Raw genomic sequence first — 19941 nt, forward strand, 5'->3', positions numbered from 1 at the left:
GTTTGGCTTAATAAAGCTAGTTCGCAACTATGGGCGAAGTCAGCTTAAGATCGGTGCGAAAGCAAGACAATCCGGTGCTTAATACGTTTGGTATCGCCGTGCTTGGTTCGTGGTTTGTTTTAACGGACTGTTTCGCGTGCCAGCGCTTCTGTTCTCGAGAAAGACCAGTTTACTTGCTCTTGAGAAGACGTTCAGTCTCAGTGGAGCACGCTCCTTCGACCACCGACTTGGTGCCGCCACTTTGTTAGTTAGCTTCCTTAACTGAGGTGGTCAACCTCAGTTCGGAGCAACCACGGTTAGGCTTTCCGTCTAACCGGATGTAACTGCGGTTTAAGGGAACTAAGGTTTGCTGTAACTGAGGTTAGCGTGCCCGTGTAACAAGGGTATTAAAAGAACCACCGTAAGCTTCCCCCATGCGCAAACTGAAGGAACCCCCCAGTGACTGCGTATCAACAAAAAGCCAAGCGAAAACAAAAAAACCTAGCACATCTAAGTCATACGTACTGGTTTAAATATTCATACTTACACTAAAGCAACGTCACCGCTGGTTCACTGATGCATGAACCAGATTGTTTCCTAATGTAGTAAGCCTCATTTAACTCTCTAACAAACTGGTTCTTACGTCTCTTCAAAATAATTGCCTCATTGAATTTCGGTTCGCACCCACAACTGTTAAACATGTAAAGACAAATCAGCCTACCCTCCGGTGTTCAATGAGTGTTCGTGTTCTTTCAACCTAATGTTTACGCATCTGCCCGTTTGCCCGATGTAACACCCCCCGCACGTTAAAGGAATCAAATATACAACCCCCATATTACATGGCACGTGTTGTTTTCTGTGTCTGACTTTGCAAACGTTGTCATCATCTTTTTCAGACATTTTATCTTGAATTTTCTTGCACATTCTAGCCAGCTTGTTGGGGGCGGCCATAGGAACACTTATGCCGTATCATGCACCTACATTCTTCACGCAATGGGAAAAACGATGTACATACATAAGGAATCGTAGCCGATTTTCTTTCATTGTTACTGCCATCAATTTCCCTTGATGGCTTTACATCTTTCCAACTAGCCCAAGTTTCAGTCTTATTACAATTTTTAATAATAAGGAAGGCAAGTGGTCACTGCTACGTGGATTATTTCGCGGGCTTCTGTCGTGGTAATAAACATTCAAAGGTGATAATGCCACTACAAGAAATTGGTCGTTGGAATGTTCTAAAGCCAAACCAGTCTGTCGAGGAAGCATTTAAGTACATATATCTCGGAAAAGGTAATTTGTGGGGTTTCCTCTCGTGAAAAAAAAAGGAATGAGCAACCGCTAACCAAACCGATGTCGAAGCGAAATTTCCGTCTGCGCGACAGCTGACATCTATTGGCTCATGAGAAACTGTCGACAAGTAGCTTCACATGCTAAAAACATTACTGAAAAATGTGTCATGCCATGAGAAATGTGTCTTACCAAACAAAAAAAAACATATTGTAAAGCAACAGCGGAAACTATTTCGGTTCTCTCTGTAGCTTTCTTGGTAAGGATAGCGTTTGCTTCTTCGTAACGACCGAATAAAACGTGTGCTTACCTGTGGACTGGGACGCGGAAAAACTTCGCTGGGCTGTTCCTTCCCTAGTTGTCGTACCACACAGCAGCCCAGCACGCATTGCGTCCTTTTCGCAGTTTTTCAGACATTTTTAGCACGTTCGCGCGCACAGACAACAATTTTTTCACCTTCACGGCATACTAGAAAAATTCTACAAGTGCACACGAACGGTATGGCTGCAGAATAGATAAGAGCGAAAGCGCCGCCCGTGTGTGCAATGAATACAGCGTCTAATTTTTTTTTTTATTTGCGACATAGACTTGCCCTTAAGGCATAATATTTGTTTTGTATATTTGTGTTAAATGTGCGCCGTTAGGCCGGTGTTGTGTATGAAGTGAAGAAGTGTCTTGTGGAATGTGTTGTCATGTATCCATCGGTCATAACTGTTTGTGTCACTGTAGCGTCTAATTGAACATATAAGGTGTTAAACAAACGGAAATAGCCAAGAACAGGTTTTATTTCTACACATAATTGCATAACTTTACTTTATTGATGCGTAGGTTGGAAAGATAAAGCCACATATGCAAAAGTTCCTCAATTTTCGCTTGCTACCAAAATCGTGGCGACGCCTTAGTTACAATATTGAAACTATAGTCGAAGTGTGCGGCCCCTGACTGAGACGTCTCGACGAAGATATACAAGACGGAAAAACTCATAGGGTCCCGTATGCATTCACTTAAGAGGACACGAAGGCGAAAGCCATCTTCTTCTCTGTCTTTGTTTTGATCCTGCCCCGGCCCCCTCTGAGAGCTTTGCGCACTTAGCGTGGTTTTGCATTGCCCCCAGGATCGGAGACACCTCACCTGGTTTCGTACTGCCTCCGGGATCTGCCCACTTTTGACCAAGCTACAATGTCATGTGATCACAGCATCATGTGACGTCACGGCAAAATATGTGACGTCATGATGACGTCACGAATTTTGGCGATCTGCGACGTCATATGGTGATGTCATCATGTGATGATGATTTTTCGCGTCGCTCGTCCCCGACGCCGCTGGACGCCGACGCGGACGATCAAATTTCGCGTTCGATGAGGCATTTAAGGCTTTTGCCTTAATAAATATGGAAATGAAATATAAACATTAAGAAGCGCTACACGCCTCGCTCGCGAAGGAAAAGCGAGCAGTGCTATGGATTTCCGATGCCAACTTCCGGCTGTCGCGCTTATGAATGCAGAAGGGCTTTGAAAAATGCCGAACAAGCAACTTCGTTTCTATGAATCGCAATTGCTCTGAACTCGACATTTTGTACTTCGCGCGGCTGCCATAGTGAGAGCATGGCGGCGTCCTTAGATGACACGCTACGCATACCAACGTTTTCTTCCTTTGATTTCTATTTGCTTCTAATTCTACCTCTTCGCACGTTTTTTTTTAAACACGAAAGTGTTTTATGCCGGGGTCCACCACAGCTCCTCTGACGTCTGTCCGTCACGGATATGATGTTGTAAAATTTACACTAACAGACGCAAAGAAAGAAACTAGAAGAAAAAGTTCCGTCCCCGGGAGTTGAACCTATGACCCCTCGCTCCGCAGCGCGAACCGACTCGGCCACAGACGACACGTTCCTCGGTGCACTAACGGCGAGCTATTTATATACATCATATATCATTGGCGGTACTCGGAGATCGGTGGCACGTCAGCGTGGTTTCGTTATCATTAGAGAGATGGCGCGAAGGGCTCGAAGGGCGCAGAAAGGCGCGCTTTAAGGGTCGTCGCCCCACGCGTGGCGATGCCCGCGCCCCTCCACAGGGCGTGGTCGCTCGTGCGCGCGCGCTTATCTAGTGATGGAGGGTGGTTTGTACGTCTTGTGCTCTCATCGCTAGCTTGCGTTCAAGTTACAGAGATCACGAAGGTCATTTCACTCACTGCAGCGGCCGCTTTTGCGAAAAGGAGCGAGCTGCTCACACACAAATAAGTGACAACTGTGACTTGACGCTCATCCTATGCATATTTGTGCGTCCTCCTTTGTGTGCGTCCTCCTTTGTGCGCTATAACTGTCCAGCTGTGACAGTTGTTAGTTCGCGCTCATCCTGTGTATGTTCTTCCCGTGCGTCCTTTCTGCTCGAGCAGCGCGTTGCAAGTTTCGAGCTGCTTGCCGCTCTTGGCGTGACGTTACAATTTGTTGAAATAGCACTGGGCGCGTTAAGTTAGCGCGCTCCAAACTCCAAAGGAATACGCTCGAATGCGCTCGAGTGCAACGCCTTCGGAGTTTAGCTCAACGTTGATTTCCGCCTACTGCTTTTGGGGGCAGGGAAACGTCACATGGCGAATGTTATGTTGCTTCCGCGGTGGCAACGAGTGGAGAAGGTGACCGCACTTCGTCGGAGGAGAGAGTCGGAGGAAACACGCCATTTCTTCAGAAGCCGTAACAGGCGCGAGCTCTCGCGCACGCCCCCGTGCACCGTCTCAGGGTTGGAGTGCGTAGAGCGCGCTCCCTAATCACGCACCGGAAGTCGCTTTTCAACCGTTAAGTTTACAAGAGCGCACTCCGCCGGCTAGAGCGCACTCGAGCTCCTTAACTTAACGCGCCCATTCGTTCCTTCGGCCTTGTGCCGAAACAATACACAACAAACGCTCAACGACTCCTACGAAGACATGTCTCACTTTCATGTTATACCGATTCCTATGACAGAGGGATCAGCCATGTTTTTTTTTTTCTTTTCACTTGGTTTCAAACACGGTCTAACATATTTGCCAGATTACCAAGACTTTACATTCTCGCAACTTTTCATTCCCCTCAGCGCTGTGAAAAGTTCGTTTCATTTCGCGCAACCACGTAAACATCGTCTAAGCGCACTGTACACGAAAGAACAAATTCGGCAGATCCCACGCACTGTGGGAATCGATGTAATGCGAAGCAACCAGCAAAGAGCTGCATACGTCGCCTTGCTTGTCCTTGAGCCAAATGAAATCATTCATGCCATGGAATCTAGTCCACCATATATCACATGTTTGCCATGCACGCATGCATGCACAATCTAGTGTACACCATGCCAATGAAACGCATTTTCTGGTATATAAATGCATGACCTGTCGTTTATGTTCATCACGCACTCGTGTCATGCCATACCAATTTTGGTATATATCACGTAAAGAAAACGGCCGGAAGCGCACCATGACAGTGGCATGTAAATCATACCGTACATGACATCCATAACATGATTCGCATGTTAAGACCTCCCATTTATGTCCGTCATACAGTCACATCGCGCAATACCAATTTTGGTGTATATCAAAGGAGCGAAATGGCCGAGAATGCACCATGAGCGTGGCATGTGAGTCATGACATACATGACATGCATGTCATAGTTTTCATGTTACCACCTGTTATTCATGTTCTTCATACAGTCACATCGCGCAATACCAATTTTGGTGCATATCAATCTAGCGAAACGGCCACGACTGCGCCATGAGCATGGCATGTAAATCATCTCGTACATTTCATGCATGTCATGATTGTCATGTTACCACTTTTCATTTACGTTCGTCATGCAGTGGCGTCGCGCAATACCAATTTTGGTGCATACCAAGCTAGCGAAACGGCCGGGAATGCACAATGAGCGCGGCATGTAAATCATGACATACATAACCTGCATGTCATGATTGCCATGTTATCACCTCTCATTTACGTTCGTCATGCAGCCACGTCGCGCAATACCAATTTTGGTGTATACCAAGCTAGCGAAACGGCCGGGAATGCACAATGAGCGCGGCATGTAAATCATGACATACATAACCTGCATGTCATGATTGCCATGTTACCACCTCTCATTTACGTTCGTCATGCAGCCGCGTCGCGCAATACCAATTTTGGTGTATGTCAAGCAAGCGAAACGGCACGAGTGCGTCATGAGCATGACATGTAAATCATGTCGTGCATGTCATGCATGTCATGATTTTCATGTTACCACGTCTCATTTACCTTCGTCATACAGTCGCTTCGCGCAATACCAATTTTGGTGTACATCGAGCTAGCGAAGCGGCCGCGAATGCATCATGAGCGTGGCAATTGAATCATGACATTCATGACATGCATGTCATGGTTTTCATCTTACGAACTGGCATTCATGTTCTTCATACAGTCACATCGCGCAATACCAATTTTGGTGTATATCAATCTACTGAAACTGCCGCTAGCGCATCATGGGCGTGGCATGTAAATCAGGTCGTACATGACTTGCATGTCATGATTTTCATGCTACCACGTCGCACTTACGTTCGTCATACTGTCGTGTCGCGTAACACCAATTTTGGTGTATATCACGCAAGCGAAACGGACGCGAATGCACCATGAGCGTGGCATGTAAATCATGACACACATGTCATGGATGCACAGTACCAATTTTGGTGTATATCAATCTAGCGAAACGGCCGCGAGTGCGCCATGAGCATGGCATGTAAATCATGTCATACATGACATGCATATCATGATTTTCATGTTACCACGTGTCAGTTATGTTCGTCATACAGAAATGTCTCCTCATACCAGTTTTCGTATGTGTCCCTTCATTTAAACGGCCGCGAGTGCCCCGAGACCATGTCATGTAAATCATGCTGCACATGACACGCGCGTCATGATTTGCATGTTAGGACATGTCATTATGTTCGTCATGAACTCCTGTCACGCCGTACCAATATTGGTATATATGAAATTAACGGAACGGCCGCAAGAGCCCAAAGGCCGCTGAATGTAAATCATGCTTTTCATGACATGCGTGTCATGATTTTCATGATATGACCTGTCATTTATGTTCGTGATAAGGCCCTGTTATGACACACCAATTTTGGTACACATCCGATTAACGGAACGGCCAGGGAGCCCAAAGGCCGTGGAATGTAAATCATCCTTTTCATGACATGCGTGTCACGATTTTCATTATATGACCTGTCATTTATGTTCGTGATAAGGCCATGTTATGACACACCAATTTTGGTACACATCCGATTAACAGAACAGCCAGGGAGCCCAAAGGCCGTGGAATGTAAATCATGCTTTTCATGACATGCGTGTCATGATTTTCATGATATGACCTGTCATTTATGTTCGTGATAAGGCCATGTTATGACACACCAATTTTGGTACACATCCGATTAACGGAACGGCCAAGGAGCCCAAAGGCCGTGGAATGTAAATCATGCTGTTCATGACATGCGTGTCATGATTTTCATGATATGACCTGTCATTTATGTTCGTAATAAGGCCATGTTATGACACACCAATTTTGGTATACATCCGATTAACGAACGGCCAGGAGAGCACAAAGTCGTAGGCGGCTAGATAGATAGATAGATAGATAGATAGATAGATAGATAGATAGATAGATAGATAGATAGATAGATAGATAGATAGATAGATAGATAGATAGATAGATAGATAGATAGATAGATAGATAGATAGATAGATAGATAGATAGATAGATAGATAGATAGATAGATAGATAGATAGATAGATAGATAGATAGATAGATAGATAGATAGATAGATAGATAGATAGATAGATAGATAGATACGCTCAAAGTCGCAGAAGTTCGCTAAGAAATGCTTCGCATTTAAAAAACTATGCTTCAGCACTACAATGTGTATGTTGTAGTTTTCAGTTTGCCTTCTATACTGGCCGCAGAACGCGAAATACTGAAAACAAGCAGCGGCAGGTGACATGCGCGGTACGCGTCGCGGACGGAAGAAGGTTCTTCTATATTCTAATTATTATGTCGAGGCATACTGCCAGACATCGTAAATACGGCACAACATTTATATTAATATGAGGCGTCTTGTTTCCAAAATAGCCAAGTCTACTTTGAATAGAACTGAGAAAAACGCTGATTTTTGCCACTGACAATATGGTTGGGCTTGCTCCAACAATTTTTTGCCAGTGTGCTCATGTCACCAAAGCACCTCAAATCTATATTGCGGCTAAAATATATATAGACCACTTTCGGATTTGGCTCTCATAGATGAGAACATTTCATTTTGACTTGAATTAGCTCGTAAAAAAAGTCTAAATCGCAACGAATGAAGGATATAGCGATACTGTCGGATAGAATAAACACTATATATCCTTGTGCTTCCGTCGGTGCTTTCCTTTGTTGCATGGGCATAATGGAGATGACAAGACTTGCAGAGGTCCTTCCAGGCAAAAGGCGCACTATTATGGACTGTCGGCAAAGTTTTCTGGTTCGCGGCATCTACTCAAGGCCTTGAAAAACGCTTCAGCTCTTCTGATTCTTCTAAACTCGTTTTATGCCTCGCCTTTTCGCGTGGCATTTTTTTCTTCAACGAATAGAGCAGTGTCCAATATCCTAATACAATTGTTTTCTATTTCTAATATACCGTCTTGGAGAGAAAGCAGGACACGATACTGTAGCGCAAACCTTGAAAAGACACACTAAAAGGCGGAATGAAGTAGGAAAGTCGGCCTCTTGCTCTTTACATTCGATTCTTGCCCTACAACATTATGTCTGTCAGTATGTGCCAACTCGTTCAAGAAAAACTCATTTGGAAACGAAAGCACAATATAGAAAAGCAACTAAAAAAGAAATGAAACATATTGGATGCGGTGGTTGTTTTGGTCACGATTGTTGACGCAGCGCTGGTTTAATGAATGTGGCTCAGTTTGATTCAAACAGATGCAGCATTTGGCTCATTTTTTTTTATTCTAAACTGCCTGTTTGAGTTCCTGTTAGAGTGAGGAACGGCCCCATTGTGATTACAATTGTTTTAAAGCTGAAGGATATTTAAGTGTGTTTTACGCTCCCGTGAAATTTAGCCCACTTTCGGTTTCTGGATTTGGGTGTTTTAGAACAGAACACCCCCTATAATCTATAATAGATGGCATAATAAAATTATCATAGACGACAGCACCGGAATGTATATTATTACGGCTGCGCTTTATGATACAATGTGGTTCTGAGGGAACGCTACTCCGAATTTATAAATTCGAGAGGCGGAAATTTTTTGTCAACAATTTCTCGTCTCGCTTCCATGATAACACGTGGTAGGCTGCTTTTTATTTTTCGGGATAGTCCATGGCGGTAAAACAATAAATGCTTAACATACCCTAAGCGGGCTTTCTGCGCGTATTAGGCTAGTTGGACGTTGTCTTTTCTTTTTAAACGCTAACACCCGTGCAAGAATACCACAAGAAACGTTACGCTGCCCTTACTGCTTTCAAATTGATGTCGCGAGTGTGGCCCTTGCCCCGTTAATCGTACGCTTGCTGAACCACGTGCTAAAGATTGTTTGCACAAGCGCGTACACCGTAGCCGACACTTATTTCCTTAATATCGCCAAGAACTAACCGGTACGCGAGAGCGACCCGGAGTTTCAGAAGCCGAGGCAAACAGAATTGCTTCAGTGGACGACACCATCGCGCCGGACGGAACAACGTCTCTCAACCACTGGTTCCTTTGAAATTTTTGGTTTTTTCAGCTAGTCCGCTAATGGCCTGCAGATAAGAGCATCGCTAATTAAAACCGCCTAAGCAAAAGTTACCAAGGAAACAGCGACGAACCGTGGCGATAACACTGCGGCTGAATATCCTGCAGCATAACGAGGTCCGCGCGTGGTTTGTGCGGTGAGTCTGTGGTTACCATCTATATTTTGTATGTCTTTTCGGTGACTGTACGTTGAAATAGCGGCGCTGTACTTTCTATCGCGAAACTCCAAGCGGAAATTAATTTCACAGCCATCCGAGGTCAAAGGAAAACAAATATAGAAAACACGACGGGCTTCGCAGATATCGCTAAGAAAAACGGAAATCTCGCTGCCATAACTGTCACGGTTCCAGCTAATTACAGTTACCCGACGCTTATACGTGGCCGCTGTGAAGGCTTAATGAAAATTAATTCTCATAACGACGAAAGCAGAGACTAAATGTGCGTGGATTGAATGAGAATGTACATTCTTTAATGTCAAAGATACATGTTAAATGATAGAAGAGCTGTACGCAATGGCAACGCTTGTTGCGTACAGCTCTACCTTATCACTAGGGCTCCGTGTTTTCGGAGTTTATTTTTCTTGAAATTCGGAGGGTATTTTTCAGAATTTATTTTTTGGGAGGGAATCCGGCTTTTATCGGATTTTATTTCACATACAGCTCCAGTTGTCGAAATTCGATGTTTAATTTTGCATTATAAGTTGTTGCAATGTGTTATTACTAATTTTATTTCCAACGAAAATGCGTGTCATTGTTGCTGATAATACTGTTTCTCCATTCTTTCATTTTTCGCACTACCTGTTAACTGACCCTGTCAATAAGGCTGTTGATGTGGACCGCTGTAAACTCGCCAAAGTGTACTTTTTGGGGGGAGGGGGGGGGGAGCAGTTAGTCAAGCGGCTTTTCAGCTTTTTCTCCCAACCTCCGTCATCTTCTTGATGAAAAATAAAGAGCCTATGGTTGTTATTATTCTCAATACTCCGAAATATTAGATGAAATGACATCTGAACATCAGAAATGCGAACACACTAAGTGTATTTTACATGCCTAGAAGGTTTGAACGCACAAACACATATACATACTAGCACATATACTTGAATACAATACACCTAAGTTTGTTCGTATTACAATCTTAAAGCTTGTTGTAATAGGCGCAAGCACATTGTACGAGGTTTCTGTTGCTGATGAAGGTGCGCTCTTGTCGGTTGATGATTTTCAGTTTTTCAGTAATACCCTTGGAACATTGAAAATGCCCTTTTAAAATCGGGGTTTATGGGATAAATTCGAATTGTCAAAACTTTTGCCGGCGAGTGTTTATCGGATTCTTTCGGGTTTATCCGAAAATACGGAGCCCTGCCTATCGCTTCAGCGTACAGCAAGTTGGTACAGCTCTATCCTGCATAATGCATGGCTTAACCGAACGGTACACAGAGCTAACAACGTCGTCAGCTATCATAAAACGTTGGTATCTACATAAATGTTCACGTTGAGTTCTTCTATGATTTCCGTTGACGAAAACACTCGCGCGGCGCAGCGTAACCTGTCTGGTTACCTGAACAGACCATTTATGCTCCGAATACAGAGCACGCCCAGCATGAAAAACAAAGATGTAGAACTACAGATGTAGTTGGTCGGTAAAACTTTATTAATAGTCCTGAGCGACGCAAGTAGCGAGAAGTGGGCTCATCGCACGTTCTGATGAGCAGCCTAAACCTGAGCGCCGCATCGTGGGCTGAGTCCCGTTGTTAACGGGATTACTCCCGTTAACTCCCCGCGGGATTACTCCCGTGCCCCCGTTGCGGGGAGCAAACTCCCCGCAACGGGGACACGAGCTGCGAGTGTAGGTATCCGGATAAATTTTGTGAAATAAAGCAACTTTGTGTACGAACCCGTGTGTAGGAGTCTAAGCGGAACTTATCAAATCGGGAGGATTTACTTTTTAATGACGTTAACTGCACATTTCACACGCATATAACGCCATGCATTCACCCACTGAGCGCGTCATATATGATACAAGCTGGCGAGTTCGAATCGGAACTGCGCTCACGAGTGCGCCATCCGGGCACACAAACACCAGCAGTGTTGTCTTTTCCATAATAATAACACTTGGGGTTTAACGTCCCAAAACTACGATATGATTATGAGGGACGCCGTAGTGCAGGGCTCCGGAAGTTTCGACTACCTGGGGTTCTTTAACGCGCGCCTAAATCTAAGTACACGGGCCTCAAACATTTTCCCCTGCATCGAAAATGCAGCCGCTGCGGCCGGGATTGGATCCCGCGACCTTCGGGTCAGCAGTCGAGGGCCATAACCACTAGACCACCGTGGCGGGGTTGTTTTCTTTTCCAAACTGTTTTGCAATACCCCTGCATCCACAAACACCGTGACGCTTTTTCCGCTGTCATCTACCGCATTTCACGACTCTATTCACGTTAATAACTCGCATGAGTTTACGAGAGAGATTACAATTCCCTCACTATCATTCATTCACTATTGCGGTAGGATACTTCCGCATTTCTTTGCCGTTATTCAAAGTGTTCCTCACTTTAAGTTTATATCCATCCCGATAAGTCCTTTTTGATGAAGCCCACTCTGCCGTTCCTCAGTCTGCATTCGGAACGCCAAGCTGATCAGGAGTCTGATGCGTGATTCGCATCACTGGACCGAAAAAGCTAGCGAATGCAATCCTGCACTAAAGCTTTTTTTTTTCGTAATGCCACACATGCAGCTATATTTCGTTCACTACAGCTATACTTTACTGGAAACGGTAGCACAAGGCAGATATCGGTAGGAAAGACTCTTCGAGTTACGCGTTTTGTTCCTCACCCAAGCGCATGCAACACGCCACAGACCAAGTATAGTATGCTATAAAGAGCTCATCTGAGGCATAATGGCGGGTCGGATTCAAAGGTTGCGACATGACACCGGAGAAGCGTTCGCGCTCGAAAAGACTCGGAAGTGGCGGGTCGTCTGCGCGAGTGGCATCCACCGATTACGAATGGCTCCAAAGGAGCCGTATTCCAAAGAAAATACATATCTCAGGTGAAAAGGAAGCACTGCCGCACACAGCAATCGGACATGAAGAAAAAAAAATAATAAGAGAGCACAAAAGCGAACGTCTATTGATTGAGGAACAGGGAAGCATCGACGCCAATGCGTGTGTTCTGTCTGTAGAGGCGTGCGTGTCCTTGCATTTCCTGTGGCTCCGCTTCTTTCACACTCCTCTGAGAGCGAATCTTTGAGAAGCGCGGAGTGATTCTTTGAGAAACACCCACTCACCCACCTACACACACACACACACACGCACGTACGCACGCACGCGCACACACACACAAACACACAGACGCACAGATAAATGAAAAGCAGAAGGGACACCGTGAACCACAGCACACAACGGAATACCAAGAGGTGTGCTGTAGTACGAAAGTACACAAACGCACGCAAGCAAATACAAGCTCTCATTTCCTTGCAAGCCCAAGGAAAGCTGGAAAGCGATAGTGGACGCGATGCATCAATGTCGCGACCAAGAAGTGCGCGACGCGGTAGTTGAAACTCCTTAAAGAATCGCTGGAATGAATTCAGCTAAAAAGCAAAGTTCGTCTAAACGTACAAAGACGAGGCATCTCCCTTTTTAAGCTGTGCCATTGTTGTGCGCTCGCGTTGCACTATTTAGGCTACGCCCTCCTGAAATCGGGGGACACAGCGACCCGGGCAGCGACCCGGAACAGAACCGTCCGCATCGTTTTGACAGGCTGTGCCAAGCGAGAAGGCGCTGCGTTAAAGCATAGCGTATTCGAGCGCCAGAGCGAGGATAATATTGCTCCCCGAAAGATTTAGAAAAGAAATACACACTATAGTGATTCTTCCTTGTATGAGACATTTACAGTATAACTCACGCCAACCAACTCAAGCAAAGGTGAGAGCAACAACCAAACTATTATATCGTGATTGAATTAATAAAATGGTGGCGATAACGGTCAATCGTTAACTTATGGCAACGCTCGGCGACATTAGCCGTCCTTTAGCCAACCGTAACCAACATTAACTTGGTGTTAACCAGCGCTGGTTGGATTCTGCTTTACAAGTGAGACGGTCCCTTTTGTATTTGATTGATTCTGTTGATTGATTACGCTCAAGATTTAGCATTATTTTTCCTAACGTTTCGCTGTGGTAGTTATATATATATATGTAATAATACACGTTGGGCTAGGCTATGGTGTCAGCCATGTTCTTTATTTTAGAACACCCTCATCTTCCTCGTCTTCCCTCAGTCCTTCTCTAACTTCTTCACCACGTCCACGTACACTCCCCCTCTTTGAAGACTCATCCCTCCTGGGATGATACATGAAGACGTTTCCAACAGTCGCAAACTCCAGCACACCGTCACCGTTTACGTAACCAACCCTCTTGAGAACGCCTTGTTGCACTGCAGTCTGCACCACTCGATAAGGTCCCAAATACACCTGCTTCGTGCCGGGAAGGCCCTTTCTGACGAGTATCAGATCGTTCAGCTGTATCTTAGGTATCCGCGTGTTGTGGCGGCGGTCGAAGTTTCTCTTCATATCTTCCCGATATCGCTGGTATGCTTCCGAAGTTTTTCGCTTTTCGCACAATTGCAGGCGGTCAGCAATGCGAAGCTGTTGATCAGCAGGAAGCACTGGCGCCTTTCCGAATGCCGCAAAATACGGGCTACAGCCGATGCTCGCAATGTGCGATCGGTTGTGATGAGCAACAGCTGCCTCCAAGCAGCATTTCCATCCGCCTTGAAAGCTTGGGTACATTGAAATGAACTGCTTCAAATCTCGTATTATTCTTTCAGCCATGCCATTTCCTGCAGGATGGTACGGCGCGCAGCGTCGCAAAGTAACTCCACGTTGCTTCGCCCACTCTTGCAAACGCTGGCTTAGAAACGCTGGTCCATTGTCTGATATCACTACTTTTGTACTCTTAAACATCTCACGGCTCAAGAGAGCAATCACACTATTCGCGTCTTCTCTTCCCGGCCGTGCAGCCACTGTTCTTGTGCACTGGTCTATTGCCACTAGGAAAGACTGTTCTTCCTACTCCAGCAGCCTTTTTCTTGAGCTCTGCAAAATCGACGTGGACAACTTCAAACGGTATGTCGGAGTGTTGAGGCAAGACCATCTCGTCCGTTCTCTGAAGGTACTTGGCTTTGTGAACTTGACATTGATGACAAGATTGAACATACCGCTGGACGTCATCTTTCATGTGTTTCCACTGGAAACGTTGATGGATCTTGCGATAAGTCCTCCAAAAGCCATCGTGTCCGCCTGAGTGCGGGGAGTCGTGATAAAGTTCCAAGATTCGAGGCACCATTGTTTCGGGGACTACGAACTTTCCGTTGAGGAACTGGAGTTCTTCAGTTCCCTCTCACAACAGGTTTGCGTTGATGTTTTCTTGATCAGGAATGACCGTCTCGAAAGTGCATCTGCATCCTTTAGGTGCTCCCCAGGCCTGTGATGGACCACGAATGTAAACTGCTGGAGTTCGGCCACCCACCTAGCGATCTTTCCTCTAGGCTCTGCGAGGTTAAGGATGTAAGTCAAGGCTTGATTATCCGTGAAGAGCGTGAAGCTCCTGCCATCCAGGTAAGGTCTAAAATAGCGTACGGCCATTAGGACTGCCAAGGCTTCTTTTTCTGTAGTCGTGTAGTTAAGTTGCGCTTTCGAGAAGGTGTACGAATAGTATCCGACGACCCTCTGTTGCCGGCTCCGCGGACAGTCGGCATCTCTTTGGTAAAGCACTGCACCTGTGCCATAATAAGAAGCGTCGGTGTTCAGCTCGAAGGGCAACTTGAAGTCTGGAAGCGTGAGAACTGGATCAGATGAAATGATGCTCACAAGGCTGTGATAAACGGAATCACACTCTGCTGTCCACTGAAATGGAACATTCTTCTTAGTCATTTCTGTGAGGCATTTAGTTTTTGTCGCATAATCTCTAATGAACGACCGAAAATGCCCGGCCAAACCCAGAAATACCCGCAAAGAGTGTAAGTCATACGGCTTCTGCATTTTTGCTATTCGTTCTACGGATTCCTGTTTCGTTGTCTTGGTTTGGCCATCAAATACTCTACCCAGAAACACAACTTTTCTTTGGAAAAACTCACTCTTCTTCTCGTTAATCTTGAGCTCGGCATCACAAAGTGCTTGAAGTACTCTAGCAAGATGGTTTGAATGTTCATCCTCGTTGCGGGAATAAACAATTATATCGTCAATGTAGACGTTACAAAACTTCCCAAGAAACGGTCGCAAAACGTCATTCATCATCTTCTGGAACCAAGCGGGTGAGTTCTTCCATCCAAATGGGAGTCGATTATACTCGTAGATTTCAAAGGGCGTTATGAATGCAGAATATTTCTTGTATTTTTCAGATAGCGGAACTTGCCAAAAACCTTTGCATAAGTCAATGCGCGAGAACACTCTGCATCCACCCGTTTCATCTATGATAGAGTCTATACGTGGCATAGGAAACGGAAAAAGCTCTGTCTGCTTATTAATTTGTCTATAGTCTGTGCAGAGTCTAAGACTTCCATCTTCCTTAGGTGCAATGGTGATGGGCGACGCGAATGGAGATGTGGATGGACGAATGATCTGTGCATCCAACATCTTTTGGATCTCGTTCTGAAGCCACATTCTTTTCTCCCTTGACATATTGTAGGGCACCGTCGTATCATCTAGCTTGAATGGTACCTCAAACTTTGTAGTTGCCGTAGGATATCCTTTCAATCATATCAATTCCGGGTAAAGCGTCTTCACATCTTCACCTGACGATGGCTTCCTTAGAGTCCTCGAAGGTGAAGTTGAAGTTGAAGCGTTGAGGCTGTGGCGCTTTTCTTCTGTAGTCACTTCTCCGGTCCAGTAGATGTTAAGGTGAAGGGCACTGATGGCTGGACGTGAAAGGAGTAATTCATAGGGCACTCCGTCCAATACCAGTGCTTGCGCAGCGACAGTGTTTCCGAGACACGATATGGTAACACAAGTCCATTTATCGTGAACATCTCGCCTTCCATCGTATCCGTGTACTTCTACAGGTCGTCCCTGTTTTACTTTCTCACTCTCAACAATACTGGCATTTATGACTGTGACGCTGGCTCCGCTGTCAACTAACGCGCTCCTTTGCTTTCCATTAACAAAAACAGATATGTACAATAGACTTGTATGCGACAAATAAACAGCTTCTCTTGATGTCATCGGGCGGAAGCCGAGACCCTCTTTATTTAGTTTTTTGTCACGTCATCTAGCTCCTCATTATGGCATGAGTCTTCCTGGTCGGTTAAAAATGACACACGCGTTGCGGTAGACTTCGAGTTTGCAAAGGGGCGTCTTTCGTCAGCTCGTGTGGTACCTGTACACCTTGCAGCAGGTGTCATGGTTTGACGCTGGGTTCCTAGGTCCTGGAGGTAGAGGTTTCGCATTCCCCGCAGAAGGTCTTCAACCGTCTTGGGTCCTCTCACTTGTATTTGCTTCTGGAGGTCCGGACTCAAACCATGGATGATAAGCGGAACCACAGACGTCTCGGGCAAGGATGGGTCAGCCAGCTGGAGCAACCGCCTTTTCTCGTAAAAATAGCTGAGTGCAGATCCAGACGTGTACTTGAATGCGATTGCTTTGTCCCATAGCAACACCTTGTTCTCGCCAAAAGAGCTGAGAAAACTTTCTTTCCACTCTGTCCATGGCTTGTAGCTGGGAGCGTTGACACGCAACTCATACCAACTCTTCGCTATTCCCGAGAGGAATAATCGCATGTTTTTCACTTTATCCTCGTCACTGTGCCAGTAGTTTTCGTTGCATGCATATTCGTAAAATGTTAGCCAGGACTCGGGACTGCTAGACTCTCCATCAAACATGTCTGGCTTCACGTGTTCGAGACTCGGTCTGCTTATTCGTTCGGTCACGCTTACAAGCAACCGCATTAAATCATTTTGCTGCCTGTTCTGTTCCTGTTGCATTGCAAGAAACTTGTTGAACAGCTCGACGGAGCTGTCAGACGAAGCAACGGTAGCGGGCTTCGCGTAGTTTCCAACTGGAGTCAGAACAAAATTCTCATAATCTTGAAGTTTCATATTGATCCTCACTGTTCCTTTAGCAATTAAATCACTTGGAGTGAGCTTCGTTCTAGTGCTTATGTAGGAGACAAATTCGTCAGTGCTCACTGCTTCCGGAAGAGCTTGTTCCTCTTCATCTTGAGGCGTTGCAGCCAAGATCCGGATGCCACCGCGTTGATTTGCTCCAATGGTGAAGTCCACCCACATCTTGACTTGAATGTCCACACAGGAACTATACGTGGCTGCGCCAATTTGTAATAATACACGTTGGGCTAGGCTATGGTGTCAGCCATGTTCTTTATTTTAGAACACCCTCATCTTCCTCGTCTTCCCTCAGTCCTTCTCTAACTTCTTCACCACGTCCACGTACAATATATATATATATATATATATATATATATATATATATATATATATATATATATATATATATATATATATATATATATATATATATATATATATATATATATATATGTAACGTATGAACAAGGCGATGGTAGGAGAAGGCGACGAAGAAGAAGTGCGCGTGCATTAGAATAAATGCATGGCAACTGAACCACGACGCGTCTCTGTTTTGTAACGTTACACAAGTCGACAGGATCGACCTCATCAATCTGCCATGGCTAAGCCGAAGCCTCCACTCAACATACCGAAGTACAAGGGAACACCAGAAGACGTCCCCGTCGACAAGTGGCTTCTTCTTTTCGATACGAAGGCGGTCGAGGCATCGTGGACACACAGCGATCGGGTCAGTCACTTCAGCGAATACATCGAAGGGGAAGCGTTCAAGTGGTACCTAACAGAGATTTTCGGCAAAGGCGAGACATGGGACGATATCAAGAGCGGCATGCAAAACCGCTTTGCTACGACCGACGGAGATGCCTTTCGTCTCTTCATTCACTACCGGCTGAAAGGAGGGCAGACCATCAAGGACTACTACGACGAGAAAAAACGACTGGGCTCCTTGGCCGACCTTAAAGAGTGCCACATCATTTCTGGACTGACTGACGGTGTTCCTCCTGATGTGGAACTAGCGCTCGCCGGACTGTCTTTCACCTCGTCATCAGAGTGGCTCGCCGCTGCTCAACGGGTCGAGACATCCTTAAAACGGGTGAGAAGAGTTTCTTTTGCTCGTAATCCTGGCACTACATCAGGAGCTTCACGTCTCTTCAGCAGACCGCAGCAGCCAACGTTGACTTCTCGACCGCGTGCCCCACAAAACGAATGTAGATATTGCTCAGCTGCTGGCTTCCCACGGCAGTTTCATTGGCACAACGAATGTCCGCGCCGCGGCAACGTGTCCGCTATTGAGACTAGACCGGGAAACGAGGAGAGCGACCCAGAGTTTCATTAATACGCTTCAAAGCTCTCATCAACGGAAGGTCAGTAACTGCAATTCTTGATACAGGAGCCACCATTACTTGTATCAGTGAGGATGTGTACAAACAGCTCAAACTTCAGTTGATGAGAGACTCCAGCATCGCTGTCCAGCAAGTTACTTCAAGCATTCGAACTTTGGGTCGCGTAAACATTCATTTGCAAATTGGGAATGTAACAAAGAAAGTTTATGTACACGTTCTGCGAGGCATGAGAACGCAATTAATTCTTGGCCTAGACAGCGCTTCGTACTTCAATCTTTCTGTAAATTTGGAAAGCAAGTCAGTGACGCAAGGACGTCAAAATTTGAACCTACCGGATCATAATGAAAAGCAAACCATTGAAGCCCCACTGATGAACACCCTGACTTCGGAAAACTTATCAGAGCGTGAATCTGCGGTGCTCGACTCTCTTTTAAACAAGTATGACGAGATCTTTTCGAAATCCCAAACAGATATTGGATGCATCACTACTGAGCAACATAGGATCGCACTTACCAATGCTGTCCCAATTCATCGAGCACCATACAGATGTTCACAGGCAGACAAAGCGGAGATTAACAAACAAGTTGACGCCCTCATTAAGCAAGGGGTTGTGAGGCCTTCGTTATCCCCCTACGCCGCACCGGTCATCTTAGCGGAAAAGAAGGGCGAAGGACGTACTCGGCTATGTATTGACTACCGCAAGCTGAACGCCATAACGGTACCCGACTATCAACCAATTCCACGTATAGATGATATTCTTGACCACTTGGGAAAGGCGGAGTTTTTCACTACGTTGGATGTAACGTCCTGGATACTGGCATGTCCGAATGCATCCCGATGACGTTCAGAAAACTGCGTTTGTCACGGCTAATGGTCATTATGAGTGGTTGGTAATGCCGTTCGGGTTAAAGAACGCTCCGGCTACATTTGAAAGAGCCATGAAATCAATAATAGCCAAACATCAGCTCACTAATGTTAACAACTACTTTGACGATGTGGTCGTATACTCGGAGACATTTGACGATCATATACGACACCTTGAGGCTTTATTGAAAGCTCTTAAAACCGAGAACGTAAGACTAAAACGAAAAAAGTGCCAGTTTGCAAGATCCAGCATTGAATATTTGGGACACAAGATTTCACATGGAATAGTGACACCTAAGCAAAGTAACGTGGCTGCAATACTCAGATTTCCGACACCTAAACGAGAGAAAGATCTCCAGCGTTTCCTGGGCACTGTAAACACTTACAGACAGTACATCCCTCATTTCAGCGATATTGCTCTTCCCCTCACGAAACTACTCTGCAAAGGCAGCAAGTGGTCGTGGACAGAAGCATGCGAGCAAGCCTTTCGGGAACTGAAGGAGCGAATGACTGAAGAACCGGTGCTTCGCATATACGATCCTTCTATACCATGTACTGTGTACTGTGACGCGTCTGCCGAAGGCATTGGTGCAGTGCTGAAGCAGCCTGACGACAAAGGC

The sequence above is a fragment of the Rhipicephalus sanguineus genome, chromosome 5 (assembly GCF_013339695.2).
Source record: "Rhipicephalus sanguineus isolate Rsan-2018 chromosome 5, BIME_Rsan_1.4, whole genome shotgun sequence".
Taxonomy (NCBI): Eukaryota; Metazoa; Arthropoda; class Arachnida; order Ixodida; family Ixodidae; genus Rhipicephalus; species Rhipicephalus sanguineus.